The sequence below is a fragment of the Vicugna pacos genome, chromosome 19, assembly GCF_048564905.1.
Source record: "Vicugna pacos chromosome 19, VicPac4, whole genome shotgun sequence".
In the NCBI taxonomy this organism is placed as follows: domain Eukaryota; kingdom Metazoa; phylum Chordata; class Mammalia; order Artiodactyla; family Camelidae; genus Vicugna; species Vicugna pacos.
The window spans coordinates 30702336-30717121 of NC_133005.1; the positions used below are offsets into that span (position 1 = coordinate 30702336).

General features: G+C 42.8%; 1 protein-coding gene across 9 annotated transcripts in view; it reads right to left on the reverse strand.

Annotated features, from left to right (window-relative positions):
• ZHX3 (zinc fingers and homeoboxes 3) overlaps positions 1–14786 on the reverse strand; it is a 97626-nt gene that overhangs the window by 31822 nt on the left and 51018 nt on the right. For 2 of the 9 annotated variants that reach the window (XM_072944220.1, XM_072944219.1), the window contains exon 4: positions 13884–13976. The exons of the other annotated variants lie outside the window; for them this stretch is intronic. The gene's annotated coding sequence lies outside the window, so the exon portion shown is untranslated. The remainder of the gene's footprint in view (positions 1–13883; positions 13977–14786) is intronic. 9 annotated transcript variants of the gene reach the window in all.

Genomic DNA, 14786 nt, shown 5'->3' on the forward strand with positions numbered 1-14786 from the left:
TACTGCCTTGAGGGGGAAAAAGAGAAACCCAACCTGATTACAGTGTAAAACTAGGTCACTGCCTGAATACAGCCCTTTGGGTTATTGGCAGGAAGCCCCTATTGCTTCTGACTCCCCTGTCACAAGAAAGTGACAGCACCGTCTTAGAATAAGGGCTCCACGGCCAGCTGGCCGCCTGGGCCTGGCCTTCCCACTGGCATTCTGGAACTAATGGGAGCTCAGCAAGCCTCTGCACTGCTGACGTGGAATATCAGAGTAAGTTTGGTTTTGAACAAACAAGGAGGCAATTCAGGGTTGTCCTTATGGTTAAGTATCTGCGTTCAGCTTTACTTTATTCAATAGGAAAAAAAGAAAGGGCGTTCAGTCAGCTTGTTTATACCCATGCAGGGCCAACAGCAGCCTCTTCTCCATGAGAGAGAGAATTATGAATAATGTAATGCCTTACTTGCAGCAAATTGTGTGTGTGCATGGCTGGAAGGGGTGTCAAATTTTTGGTTTTATGGCAAAACAAAACAAAACAAAACACCCTGTGGTGGACTGCTTTAAAAAAAAAAAGGCTGAGTATTCCTGATGGAGAGTCGATGGTAGAATAGAGAAGATAAAGAAAAGGACATTTAAGTAATACGTTTTATCAGCAAACTGTATTTCGTAATAGCAGTGATCACTTATTAAACACACGTTCCAGAGGACTCTTTAGATAGAGTAATTCTAAGAAAGAGGTTCCAGAATGGCCTACTGATGTATTCATCTACAAAAATAGCCCTGCCTCATATAGTATCCAGTATACATGGCTTTTCTCTCCAGAGAACGGCAGGATCTCTGAGGTAAGGGCTCAGTGCTAGACCACTCAGCTTCAGCAGTGGTGATGTGCACACAGTGGGCATCTATCAAACACACCAATTACAGGAGTCCACCTGCGGTGTCCTGCTTTACTAGCAAAAGGGGGGGGCTATAATGACAAGTGTTCCCATCGGACACCAGACTTATTACATGGGATCGAACCTCAGGTTAGGACCCTTGATACGAAGGCTCAATCCCAGGCATTGTTTGCAGCTATGCAGAACTCACAGGTGCAGGGCCTGAGAAGTTAAACTGAATCTTAATGCTGACATCTAAGTAAAATTCATTCAAACTTGTATCTCAACTATTTCTATGAGACATTGAGATAACTAATAAAACTTAACAAAAGGAAAACTGAGTGATAAGGGATTTAGAGAAAGAACTAGAAAAAGGAATAGAAGGACGGAGGGAAAGAGAAGGAAAAGAAGAGAGGAAAGGGAGGGGGGAAGGAGGGAAGGAGGAAACACTTATCTAAGCAACAGCTTCTCTACCAAAAAACATTTCCACAGAAATTTACATGATGCTTTTAACATCTGTTCATTGTGAAAATACATGATAAAAACCCTATAAATTCAGTAGTTCTACCTAAATTTGTATTTCACTAATCAAAACTTTCAGATGAATTTGAAAAAAAATACTAATATATAGGTAAGAAATTTCTTTAGTTTGCAAGAAATATGTAATTAATTCATGCTTTGCCAAAATGGAGCCCTCCAATCCCTGCCCCCCTCCTCCAAGGCAGTCTTGGTTCACAGGTTAGAATCACTAACATATGCAAAATAGAAGGAAATTTAAGTACTATCTGGATTCTAAGGTACAAGTAATGAAACCCAATTCACAACAGCTTTCCTAATAAAGGGGGTTTACTGGCACACGTAAGTGGAAACTGGGTGTGATTCAGTTGCCCTATGGTGAAAGCAAGGGTCTATTCTCTCTCTACTTGTTAGCTGCATCCTGGGGCTAGTTTCCCTAATCATGGCAAGACGGCTACAGCAGCCCCGGGCCTCATGTCCCCACACTTTGCAGAAGGATGGACAGAGGGCTGGCTTTGGGAAGCTAGAACAGAGCCTTCTTCCCAGAGTCCTCAGCAAACATTCTGAGGGCCTGACCTAGGTCACATGCCCGGCAAGGAGACAACCCCACTGGCACTGACTTCATCACTGTGGTGACCTATGAGGGGTTACCTGATTGGGCTTAAACAATCAAGGCCCACCCCTGGCGCGGAGAGGGGAGCGATTCTTCTCTACCCGAAGACAAAAACAAACACCGTTTGCTATGGAAGGAAGCAGGGAGGTAGAAGAGACTGGGTAGGGTAGGGGGGTGGGGATGATCATCACGTCCTCCACACTTCACCTGGCACTGAATGTAATTCAGATCCCCAGTACTGAGGGCAAACATGGAAGTGCATTTGGAGTGATACTTCATCATCAAAGATGAGCACTTATTCCTATACAGAGACAAAGTGTCTTGGAGGTAAACTCAAAGAGAAACATGTCTCAGAAGTCTATGTAAGGGAAGATAGGTAAAAGTGAGGAGAGCAGGCCAAGTTGGAAAGATACAGTGAAACACATCAAACACGCCATTCTTACATCAGTCCTCTGGAAGGCAGAGGACATGACAGTAGGTCATAACCAAGTAAAGTTATTTCAGCAAAGAGCTGAGATGAAATGGTTGGGCTGCTTCCCTTCAAATGATTCAAATGATCCAACTTACTGCAAAGAGTAGGGACTGACTTGTCTTAGAGGCCTTCCTATATATCAGAAATTAGCTAAAATGCTTTAAAAACAAGACCTATAGAGTTTTCCCAGTTTTTATCATTATTGGATTATCCTCTGAGAGCGTGTTTGTACATACATGCATGTACCTATCGCTTATTTCAAATTAAAAAATCTATGTGTGTTATTAGATGCTCAGTCTGTGCTGAGAGACATGGTGGAAACAAAGCCACATCTCTGCCCCCAAGGAGCACAACCATCACTGCTGAGTAAAATCACTCCATGCCAGGCACTGTGCCAACTGCTTTACATTTATTTCCTCATTTAATTTTATCCTCACGATAATCCTATGAGCTAAGTATCATCAACTGATCTTCCAAATTGGGAAACCAAAGTTAAATGGCTAAGTAACTTAACTCCGGTCACAGAAGCAGCAGGCAACAGCTGGGACTCAAACGCAGGTCTTCCTGATTCCAAAGCTACACTCTTAACCTACAGCACAAACATCCCATAAGAGTGAATGAACAAGGTTGTATACAGAGTGAAGAGCTACGTCCTGGGGTGCAGAGCTAAGGCCTGAGGAAGCCAAGGAAGGGACCCGGTGTGAGGATGAGCCGCCATGTGCTGTTAGCTGTGGAAGCCTTGTCGACGCTGACACCCAACTGATCACATACCATCTGTCCCCTGCCTCGGACCACCTCCTGAAATATTTCTTCACTCTTTAGCCACTGATTTAAGTGGAAGGCCAGTGACATTTGCGCAGGCCCTAAGACGTTTCATAGCTCTCTCCAAGGATGGAATCAGTTCTTTCCTTGATGTGCAAAGATTCCCTTTCTGTTCTAGAGATAAGACCACATATTGAAGAATTAAGTTTGAGGCTCTGGGTAAATACCAGATGTTATTCCTACTGTTGAATACTTACATGATTTTTATAACCCTAGCCCTAAGGAGTATATGAAAACTGCCTTTAAAACCCATGGGATCAATTGTCACTAATCTCGCAGAACTGTGGTAAAAAGTAAATGTAACATAAAGTCTGAACAAAATGTAATACGACTTCCTCTGTGCTGGTCTCCATGCACTGGAAACCGTGGGAGTGAGTGCATGCGGTATCCCTCCCATGCCTCAGCAGCCCCTCTACCAGGCAGCCGACTTCTCCCTGAAGGGTATGGTTCTAGGGCCCCAGTGTTCCTAGAAAGGGAGAAATATCTCCTTCTAAAACAGCAGGGAGTCAGAAGTATACGGCATTCCCTCTGCTTCCGTGGGATCAGGGGCAAGTAGCAACACTCCAGTACTTCTGCAGGGAACAGGGCGTGCTAGTAGGGTTCCTACCCACTCTCGTGTAATGTGTAATGATGAGGTGCAATCTGGAATTAAGATTGCTGCTATCAAGGCAATGGGAAACAATTCTGTTTTCAGGGTCACATCTGTGACCCTGGAATTGTTTTCAGTTTCAACCTACATTTCACCGATCACTGTGTACCAGGTTCTGAGCTAACATCTCCTCACAGCCTCAAACAACCCTAGGAAATGAACATTATCTCTGCCTTACCATGTGGAAGCCAAAGCTCTGGGAAGTTACGCCTCCTGTCACAGAGCTGGAATGTTCCAGTTGGGTACCAGACCAAATCTCCTAATGTTGAGTCCAGTGTTCATTCCATGTTGTGCTGCTGACTCTCCGAGTGCAAGGGTTGGGGCCTTGGAATATTATTATATAAACTGGGGTCTGGATGGTTATCTTCATTATAGCCAAGCTTCTACTTTGCTTTCAAAAGAGAAAGAATAAATCATGTTGAAGGTGGCTACCAGAAGGCCAAGGGCAATAAGTGTTGCAGTGAATGGACACAGTAGTTTGGAAACCCTGGGGTGAGGATCGGCTCTGACTGAAATAAGGGTGAGGAGATACTTCAGTGAGGTGAGGCCACCTGCTGGGGAGGAGGAGCTTTGGGGTTAACAAAAGCCCCTAAAAGTGCAGACATGGAGGCAGGCAAGCACCAAGAAAGGGACTCCTGTGGGAAACCGCTTAGATCAGGGCTTCTTAACTGTGGTATTAACATTTCAGACCAGATAATTCTTTGTTCTGGGGGCTGCAGATATTTAGCCACATCCCTGACCTTCACCCACTAGGTGCCAGTAGCACCTCTCACCATGTCCCCTTGTTGTGACAATCAAAAAAGTCTGCAGACATTTTCAAAAGTCCCCTGGCAAGAACCACTGCCTTAGATGGTGATGTGCCAGCAACTGGAGAGGCCTGACTGGATGTGGGGTCTGGGGAAGAACAGAATAAGAAAGGGAGGCCATGAACCAGACAGGAAAGGGAACAGATGTGTGCCCTGTGACCTCTCACCAACCCTTTCAGGTACAGACTTTTGACAACACTGGGACAAATGGAGCCAAACATGATCCCCAGATGATGTCCAACAGGAGCACAGCTGGGAGGAGAACGTCTGCAGGAGGAGGAAGGATTCTAGACCCAGGCAACTTGCAAAGGGCACCCTGACTCCCTTCCTCCCTTTTCTCCTTTCAGTAAACTGAAGTGGGAGAGGAAGACACAGGGGAGGCTACCGGAGCCTGGTATTCCTAAGCCTATTTGGGAGGCTTTGAAGGGACCTGGATTAGGAGGAAGAGTGAGCTGTGATGTGTCCGTGACTGTGATGTCACCCTTCCCATCTCAGGCCGTCTCCCACTCCTGCACCTCTCACCCTTGGACCGCAGTTGCCTAGAAAAGTGGAAAGTAATTGTGATACTTATCCTGGGAGACAGGAAGGAAAAAGGACTGAGGCCGGGGGTGAAGATAAGAGAATTGTGAGGTTCAGGAGAGATAAACCAACAGAGGTCACAAAGGGGACCATGTTTCTCAGCAAAGTGAAAAAGCAGAACTGGGTCTGGGGCTTGGAGGAAAGAAAAGAGGAGGCAGAGAAATGAATATTTACAGAATGCCCACCGAGTGCTAATTCGGGGTGAGGCACATGGCACGAGTCCCCATGTTCGGCGCTCACGGCATCACAGAAAACCTATGAACAACAGTGTGGGCACTACAACCTTTTACAGCAGAGGAAAGTAAGGTGCAGGGAGGCGAGGAATTTCTCTTTGTTCCCAGCAAAGTAGCCTCCCAGGGTGACCCAAGGCTCCAGGCATGGTTGGCAGGCTCTACCAGGCCGTGCCTCCCCTCGGCTCCAGGGCCCACAGCCGCAGGCTCCACCTGCTTGCCTGCCGGCTCCGCTAGACTAAGACTGTCAGGGGCTGTGTTTTGGCTTCTGTGTCTCCGGCACCTCCACTTCCGCAGGTGCCAGGCACAGGCCCCTATGTGCGCAGGAAGCAAGCAAGAGTTAATGCGGAGGCAAACAAAGAGCCCGCCGAGGCCCAGCTGCGCGAGCTGATGGCAGGAGCCCGAGCACAGAGCACGCCGCCGCCGGTTACATAAGCGCTTCTCCTGCTCTGCTCGCGGCCACGGCAGAAAAGCAGGGCTCCTGCCTTTCCTATGCTCTGTGCTATATATAATCTCTGGTTTGGCAGAGGAGCATGCTACAGCTCCACTGCCCAGTGACATCAGATACTCATTTTTTTCTTAAAAATCCAGCAAATTTTCTTTTACTAGTGATGCCACAAAATTAATAATACAGACTCAGCTTAAGATTTAGATACTTTCCACATTTCCAGCTTTTTTCTCTCTCAAAAACAGTCTTTATTTCTGGTTCCGCTTTGAGAAGCAAAGGAGGGGTGAGAATGAGATGGTGAAGAGAAAGCTTGCAATATCCCATAATTACAGACTTTGATGCTGGGACCTCAAGGTTCTGATCCCAGATGGGACAGTATTTCCTTTTTCAAGGCTCCAACCCCAAATGGGACAGTGTTATCCTTTGGTAACTAAACAGAGGCTGATCTAGTAACCAAGAATATGTTTTTGATACAGAGTAGGCCAGGTTTGTTTTTGATTCTTTCTCATCTGCCTCCTAAGCCCTAACCTGGGAATCCATGACCTCATGATTATAGAATGAATATTTCATAGAATCATTTATTTATCCTGGGACTTGACTGAAAATGGGCTTTGTTTAGTAAACCCCTTCTTCAGTTACAGTATAATTATTTGAAAAATATTTTCTGAGACTTAATTCAAAACATATATTTACTAAAAATCATCGTATTAGCTTTATGTTAGCCCTAAACAGTTCTCTAATTATTAAAAGCTATAGTTTGTTATTCAGATATGAATTGTTACAACATAGACTCACTTAAACATTAAAAAATGACATTTCAGGGAGAGGGATATAGCTCAGTGGTAAAGCGCATGCTTAGCATGCACGAAGTCCTGGGTTCAATCCCTAGTACCTCCATTAAAAGAAAAAAAGAACAAATATATTTTTAAATGATATTTCTTTAAGTATATTCAATCCTTTATACTTTTTGCCAATTTGGTTGGGCATTCCTCCATACCAATTCTTCCAAAATGATGAGATTTTAAGAAAAAAAAATTTGTATCTGATGTTTTCATGAGATCACAGGTTAAGAAGAAAAGGAAAAATAGGCTTTCAAAATATTAATTGTATTAACATTCACACTAAAATCTAAGTACTATCCGAGCTATTATTTCTCGGCATGGCTCTTATAGAGACTATGTAGACATTTTGAGACTTGCTAACACCGGGCGGCTCAGTTATAGCAAGTACTATTCAAAAGTGGCCTGATACTGTGGTTGGAATCAGATAAACCTTTGTTCCAGCCCTTCCCTAGCAACTTCCTAGTGCAGGTCACTTGGGTCTTGGGTGCCATATTTAACCTTCCAAATCTCCGTTTTCTTTTGTAAAATGGGAATGGAATAGGTGCATACAGGGTAAGCTTCACTATGAAAATTAAGTGAGAGAGTCCATGAGAAAGCATCCTTGCCAGACATGCTGACAGCTGAGCAGAAGTCTCAGGCTTCCTGCTTCCTTCCTCACTCCCCGCACGCCCCCATCACCAAGGTGGCCCCTCTGCACGCTTTCTGAACACTGACCTTCTCCCCTCGCATGCAGACTGCTGCAGTGACTTCAGTGACCCGCACTGCCAGCAAGCACACATACCCCTTCCCCTGTGAGCCTTTAGTGATTCCTTGCAGGATCAAGTCCGCCCACTGGAGCCTGGTGTCATGGTCCTTTCCCAGTTTGGTCAACCCACCCTTTTTGGACTCATGGTTCCTTGCAAATCCAGGTCTTCCCACTCCAACTCTGCCCAGGCCATTCCCATGTTTCAAAGCCCTTACACAGCCCCCACAGCATAAATGTCAAACTGCCTCACGTGGCAACTGAGACATGTTATCTGGTCCCTGTCAGTCTCCAGTTTCACTGGCCACCACTCCCTTCCCTCCTCATACTGTATACCCAAGCAATTCTAGAGTACCACACACCCAAGCAATTCTAGAGCACCCCGAACCCCCATGATGTCTCATCCTTCAACTTTACACACACCCCTCTCTTTGCCCAGAACACCCTCCTCCCTTCATCTATTTGGCAAACTCCTAAACTGTCTTCAGATTTCATTCCAATGCCCTGACTTCTGTGACAGTCTGGCAAGTACTGACTGTGTCTTGTACCTTTGTCTGTTCCTGCACCTGCCATGCTGAATGTAGTTATTGTCCATTTTTTTTGTAATTCACTCAACCACTACAAATATATTCTTTGGGGGTGAACCCAGGACTCAGTCTTGCACAGAGCAGTCACTCGGGAAATGTTTACAGTGTTATGAGAAGCTTCCAACCTGGTGGGAAGACCACAGAAATGCAGGGGCTGTGAGCTACACGAGCAGCCTGCCCCTGGGGGAGCAGGCAGAGGGCGAGCTGGACAAAACTCTCCTCTAAAATGGTAAAATGGCGGTGATGGCCAGGACTCAGAAAAAGAAACCTTTTTTATGTGGTTACAACTCTAACAAGTCAATTACATTACCTAAAGCCCGTGGAACTCCAAACTGTATTTTTCTCCCCACAACCTCATCTTTTATAAAGTTCCCTGCTCTGTGCAGTGATCGCAGGCAATCGCCTTTGCAGTTTTTGGCGATGCCAGTTCACGGCTATGTTTTTCTGTTCACTGAACTGGCTCATTTCTTCAGGAGAACAAACTGTTCTGCACTGAAGCAGGAATTGGCTGGATTCTAACAAAAAGATTTTTCCCCCCTGACAGTGTTTTTGCAAAAGACCCAAGTCAATTTATAGCCAAGTAACAAAAGGTCAGAAAGGTTAGTCAAGCAATGGGCGTAATTCCTGTGTGTCACAGCCAATAAAGGAAATGGGTGGGAATAAATAGTATGCAATTTTAACCTGAAATTATTTGTGCAAAACTATTATTGTAAACTATACAAAGGGACCCATGGCTTCCAATACAAAGGATTTCCCTCTCTGTTTTTTTTTTTAAGACACATTTACTGTGGATGAACTGAGATGACCTCAAATTCCTCATTTGCAAGTGGAAAAATGTCAAAAACTTTTTACACTAATTTATGATAAAACCTGGTCATTGTTTGGCAGCCCTGAAATAGAAATATTCACACGCAAAAATAAATATCTCTTAGTTAAATCACAATTAAACACAATTTGCACGACTGAATTTAATACTAAACCTTTGCCAAAAGAGAAACACAATTAACCAAAAGGAAAGGCTGAGAAAAAGGCTCTACAAAGGCCACAGTTTATCTGTTTTAATCATGGAGAAGTGTGACAAAGTACTGCATTATTCAACGAGCATAAGAACAAGAAATGCCTGCCTTTAAAGCAGACACGAAGAACTGACATCACAGCCAAGCAAGTGGAAGACAGATGAGTAACAGCCTGTACCGGGCGGCCAACCAGGCCCAGGCCCAGGCCCATGGGTCTGTGCAGTAAGGAAGCCTTTCAGATTTCAGGGCTGTCGGAAGCCCCCGCACCCCCACTTAGCATCATGATGTCTCTAGTACTCACCATTTAAAACAACCTAATCAGCCAAAAGACAAATGGCTAAATAGAACCCTGTCATGGTCCTGGACAGGATGACATAAACCATTTCTTCCCAGCCTCCTTGCTAAGTACAACTATAAACCCTGGAAATAACACAAGAGGCAACCAAAAGAGAAGTCTGAAAGGTGGAAAAAGGAAGGTGAACATGTTAGGGACCCCTGGACTGGAGGAACACAGCAGCAGAGCATCTTATGCCTCCCCCATCCAACTGAAGAAAGTGGCCCAGGCCCAATGTTTCCCAAGCCCCAGCCTAGCAACAGAAGGCAACCTGGGTAGGCTCATCCTTCCCTATGATAGAACAGGAGTTCTGCTGACACCACCAGGCCAGCTGGCAGTACCAACAAGGAGGCCAGATCAGGAACCCACTGATAATAAAGCAATCTGGGAAAACTCTCCCTCCCCGCAGGGCCCCCAGGAAGTACTCTTTATCCCAGCAGCATGGAGACTCCTCTCTCTATGCTGGAGGCACTAAAGAGCATGGCCTGAGAAGATTTCTTCCCTCCATCAGATAGCACCTGCAGGGTCCAGTGGGAGCCCCAGCTGCACCAGATAAACCAAGCAGACCAAAACAGTCATATCAAAGGCTCTGAAAAATAGTCACTGGAACCATAGCCCACAACAGTAGATCCCAACCAGTGTGCTAAACCTACAGAGAGTGACTTCCTGATAAAATAAAAGATTTAAATAGGACCTGGAGTCTCCTAACATAATAGATAAAATGTCCAGAACAGAGTGGAAAATCCCCTTCATACCAAGAACCAGGAAAATCACAACTTGAATGAGAAAAGACGATCAACTGATAACAACGCCAAGATCAATCTGATGTTGGAATAAGCTTACAAAGGATTTTAAAGCAGCCATCACAAAAATGCTACAACAAGCAATTACAAATTCTCTTGAAACAAATGAAAAGAATAGAAAATCTTATCAAAGAAAAAGAAGTTATAAAAAAGAACCAAATAAAAATTACAGAACTGAAAGACACAAAAACAGAAATAAAAACATGCTAGATGGGCTTAATAAGAGTAGAGATGACAGAGGATAGAATCAATGAGCTTGAAGTAGGTCAAAAGAACTTATCCAATATGAACAAAAGAAAGAAGACAGATTGAAAGCAAAAGAACAGAGCTTCAGAAACTTGTGAGACAATAACAGAATATCCAATGTTCATATCATCAGAGTTCCAAAAGGAGAATAAAAAGAGAGGGGCTGAAAGAGTATTCAAAAAGATAATAGCTGAGAATTTCCCAAACCTGGTGAAAGGCATAAACCTAAAGATTCAAGAAGCTGAGCAAACCTCAAATAGATAAACCCAAAGAAATCCATGACAAGACACATGACGATTAAACTTCTGATAAAAGAAGAAAAACCTTTGAAAGCAGAGAAAAACAACACATTGTCTATAAGGGAATACCAATTCAAATGATGAAAGATTTCTCATTTGAAACGATAGAGGCCAGAAGGAAGTAGCACAACATTCTCAATGCTAAAAGAAAAGAACTGTCAACCGTGAACTCTACCTGGGGAAACTATACCTCAAGATTGGAGGGGAAAAGAGACATTCTCAAACTAAGAAAAACTGAAAGAAGGTGTCACTAGAAGACCTACCCTTAAAGAATGGCTAAAAGAAGTTATTCAAAAAGCAAGGAAATGATAAAAGGAGAAATCCTGAAGCATCAGTAATAAAGAACAGAAATAGAATATGTGTACACACAGTAGACTATCCTCCTCGTGAGTTTTATATCATATTTAACTGAAACAAAAATCATAATACCATCTGATGCTCAAGATAATTATATTTAAAAGGGGGGTGTGGTTAAAGGGACCTAGATGGAAGTTAAGGTTTCCTTGTTTCACTCAAAGTGGTGAAATGTTGATACCAGTAGACTATTATACGTCAAATATGTATATTGTAATACTCAGGGCAACTACTAAGAAAATGATACAAAGAGATACACTCAGAAACACTACATATAAGACAAAACCCTAAAAAATGTTCAAGTAACTCAGAGAAAGGCAAGAGAAGAGAAACACGAAGCAAAACATAATAAAATGGCAAATTAAAACCCTTAATACATCAATAATTACCTTAAGTGTAAACAGTCTAAATATACCAGTTAAAAAGTAGAAAGCGGCAGAATGGATAAAACCACAACCTAACTATACGCTGCTCACACAAAACTCACTTCAAATTCAATGAAATAAAAGTGCTGTCCATACAACAGATGGAATATCAACGACTATTTTAAATTATGCCTATGAATAATTTCGATGACACAGGAAAATGCTTAGAATAGCACATTTTATAAGACATGATAATTAAATAAGTAAATACACAAATATTTTCAAAGCGAGAGATAAAATGCATATATAGCATGACTTCACACTGTATGTAAACAACTTATAAATAAATGCCTAAAAAGAATGCCTTTCAGGGTATCACTAACAGGAATCTCAATTTTCTTCATTATGCTTTCTTATATTTTTCAGATTTCTACCATAAGAATGCTTTTGCTTTTACAATCAGAAAACAAAAATTATTTTTTAAAAATGCTCTTCAATTAAATCAGTCTATTAAAGATAACTGCTATTGCCTGGGGAGGAGGAAGTAATATTTACCATCAGTAGCCACCATTAACGTGAATCTTCTTACTGGCAAGTTGGTTGTCCCTCCCTTTCCTGCTCTCCAGAGGACCAGAGGTACAAGGCAGGAGTCCTAGAAGACTCAGAAAGGGTTCTCTCTGTGAGTTTTGGGCATAAGATCCAGGGAATGGGAGTAGGGAGTGGGAAAGTAGATGACAGATGGGGGAGGGGCCAGCGTGGATAGTGGAGCAGAACTGCTGAAAACTTGCCTCACTTTCAGTGGTCTCCAGAGTCACTGCCCAAGGTCTCCACAGGCCTGACCACTGAGCTGGTTCCCGTGTTTCCTCACTCTATCACCCAAGGCCACAAGAGGATCATCCCACCATGCAGGGAGCCACAGTACAGAAGACTTAATTCTTCTATTTGATATTGCCAAGTCGGTATCAATTTCACACCCATATCTTCCTTTCTTTTCCAAAGTCTCTCCCTAACTTTATCCAGGAGCCGTGTGATAAGCTTCCTACTACAGCAGACCCAATCCTTCTTCTGGCATTTCAAGAAAACTCAAAGCAATCTTCAGTTCTTCCTTACTCTTTATTTGTATATCTAAGCTATTATTATAAAGGAGATTCAAAATAGAATACAGAAGATAGCAGATATAATGATTTCTAAGATTCTGTATTAGAGATTTATAATTCTTTTACCAAGGATTACTTCTACTCCTTCTTAACGCAACTAACAAACGAACCCTCTTAGAGTCAAAGTTGAGAGCTCTGACCAAGACTCTTTCATGTAGAAGATGCCCCCTTGTTGTTGCTGTGGCCTGATTTCACCGTCAACTGGCTCATTTCTAGACTTCCCAAGGTTATCACCAATTCTGGAAACGCTGCCTTTTTATCTTACCGAGGACATGGAATTTCATCTCCAGGGCCATAAAGAATAACTCAAAGCCAAACAACCTTGACTTTACAGCACTTTGCAAACACTGTAGGACTATTTCAGTGCCTCCACCCTTACCATCTCCCACGATGTAAACTACAAACATGATGAGGTATTTTACAATGATGAAGTATTTTACAAATACCTGAGCACATATTATTGGAGACCATGCTAACTTTTAAAATAAGCTTTTTTTTTGTCTTGCTTTTTTGGGCTAGACTGGAAAAAGCATGGACTCTGGAGTCAAAGGGTGTCCCTATTACTTATTAGCCACATAACTTTGCAGCCTCTTCATCTACAAAATAGAAATAAGTATGCATACCTCTTGTGAGGATTAAGTAATATATTACTTATAAAAGTGCCTGGCATGTCATAGGTGCTCTCCTGGAGCCATTTAACATTCCTACCTTAGTTTCTTTTTTTTAACTACTTCTCATTTGTGATTTATGTTTCATATCTCTGTGGACCTAAATGAGTCACCTTAAATTCTTTTGGAACAAGAAAACATAAAAATACAACACAAAAATAGTAGACACTCCTCTAGGCGATAGGGGTGGGCATTGACTGGGAAGGGACATGAGGCAACTTTCTGAGTAATGCTATCTTGGTAGGAGTTTGGGTTACACAGGTGTGTGCACTTATCAAAATTCAGCAAATGTACAGTTAAAATTTAACTATAATGAAATGCACAAATCTTACCTCAAAAGAAAAAAAACTACAAACAAATAATGACCTGTACTTAGTGACATGTGTGCTGAGCACTGAGGGGGATGCATAAAAAATACAACAGGCAGACGGCTGGAGAGAAGGGTAGGAAGCACAGAGTGAAATGTTAACGGTCAAACCTGGTGGTGGGTGTACAGCTGCTCACTGGAAAATTCTTTCAACTTTGCAGTATGTTTGAAATTTTTCATAATAAAATGTTGGGAAGGCATATCCTATGGAAAAGATTGGAAGGCACTCAATACACATTAGTTCTCTTCCCAAACCCTCTTCCAGTCTTTATTCACCCATTTGTTCATTTACCTGGAAACACTTTCAAGACACACCCTGTAGAATCACCTAGCACAGCTGCCTAACCCCAGGCTCTCGGAATCTGTTTGCTCACCTATGGAATAATAATGGCATGTGCCTCATGGGGATTTCATCAGGGTCAGGACAATAAACATATAACTCTTAGCTCAGTTCCTGCCAGGTAGCTGGTGCTTAATAAAAGCTGGCTATCATTACACCAGTAAAATGGGCAGTACAGAGCATGGACATGCTCATGTTTTATTCTAGTATCAGGTAGTGGCTGGAAGCCCTGACTCCCAACTGATTGCCTGGGTTCAAATCCTAACTCTTCACATTGTCACTTTGGGCAAAATTCTTAATCTTTCTATGCCTCAGTTTCCTCATCTGTGAAAAAGAGATAAGTGTTTCTCTTTCTTAGGATTATTATGACAATTCAACATGATAGTATACATAAAGTGCTTAGACAGTGGCTGGAACAGTGCAAGCACAATCAGTGTTAGCACACTCACTATGCTGGATATTTAGAGAATATGAAGATGAATGCGTGAGTCCCTGACACCTCAAGGAGCTGATAGTCTAGGAGAGGAGAAAGCCATGTCAATAGAAGTATCACAAAGTGGTGGGTGATGTGTGTGCCAGAGGAGAAGTGATACCATGGGCTTGGGCCAACAGAAAAACAGACTGATAATAATGACTGCGGAAAACCAAAGAAGGCCTCAAGGGGTTGACATTTG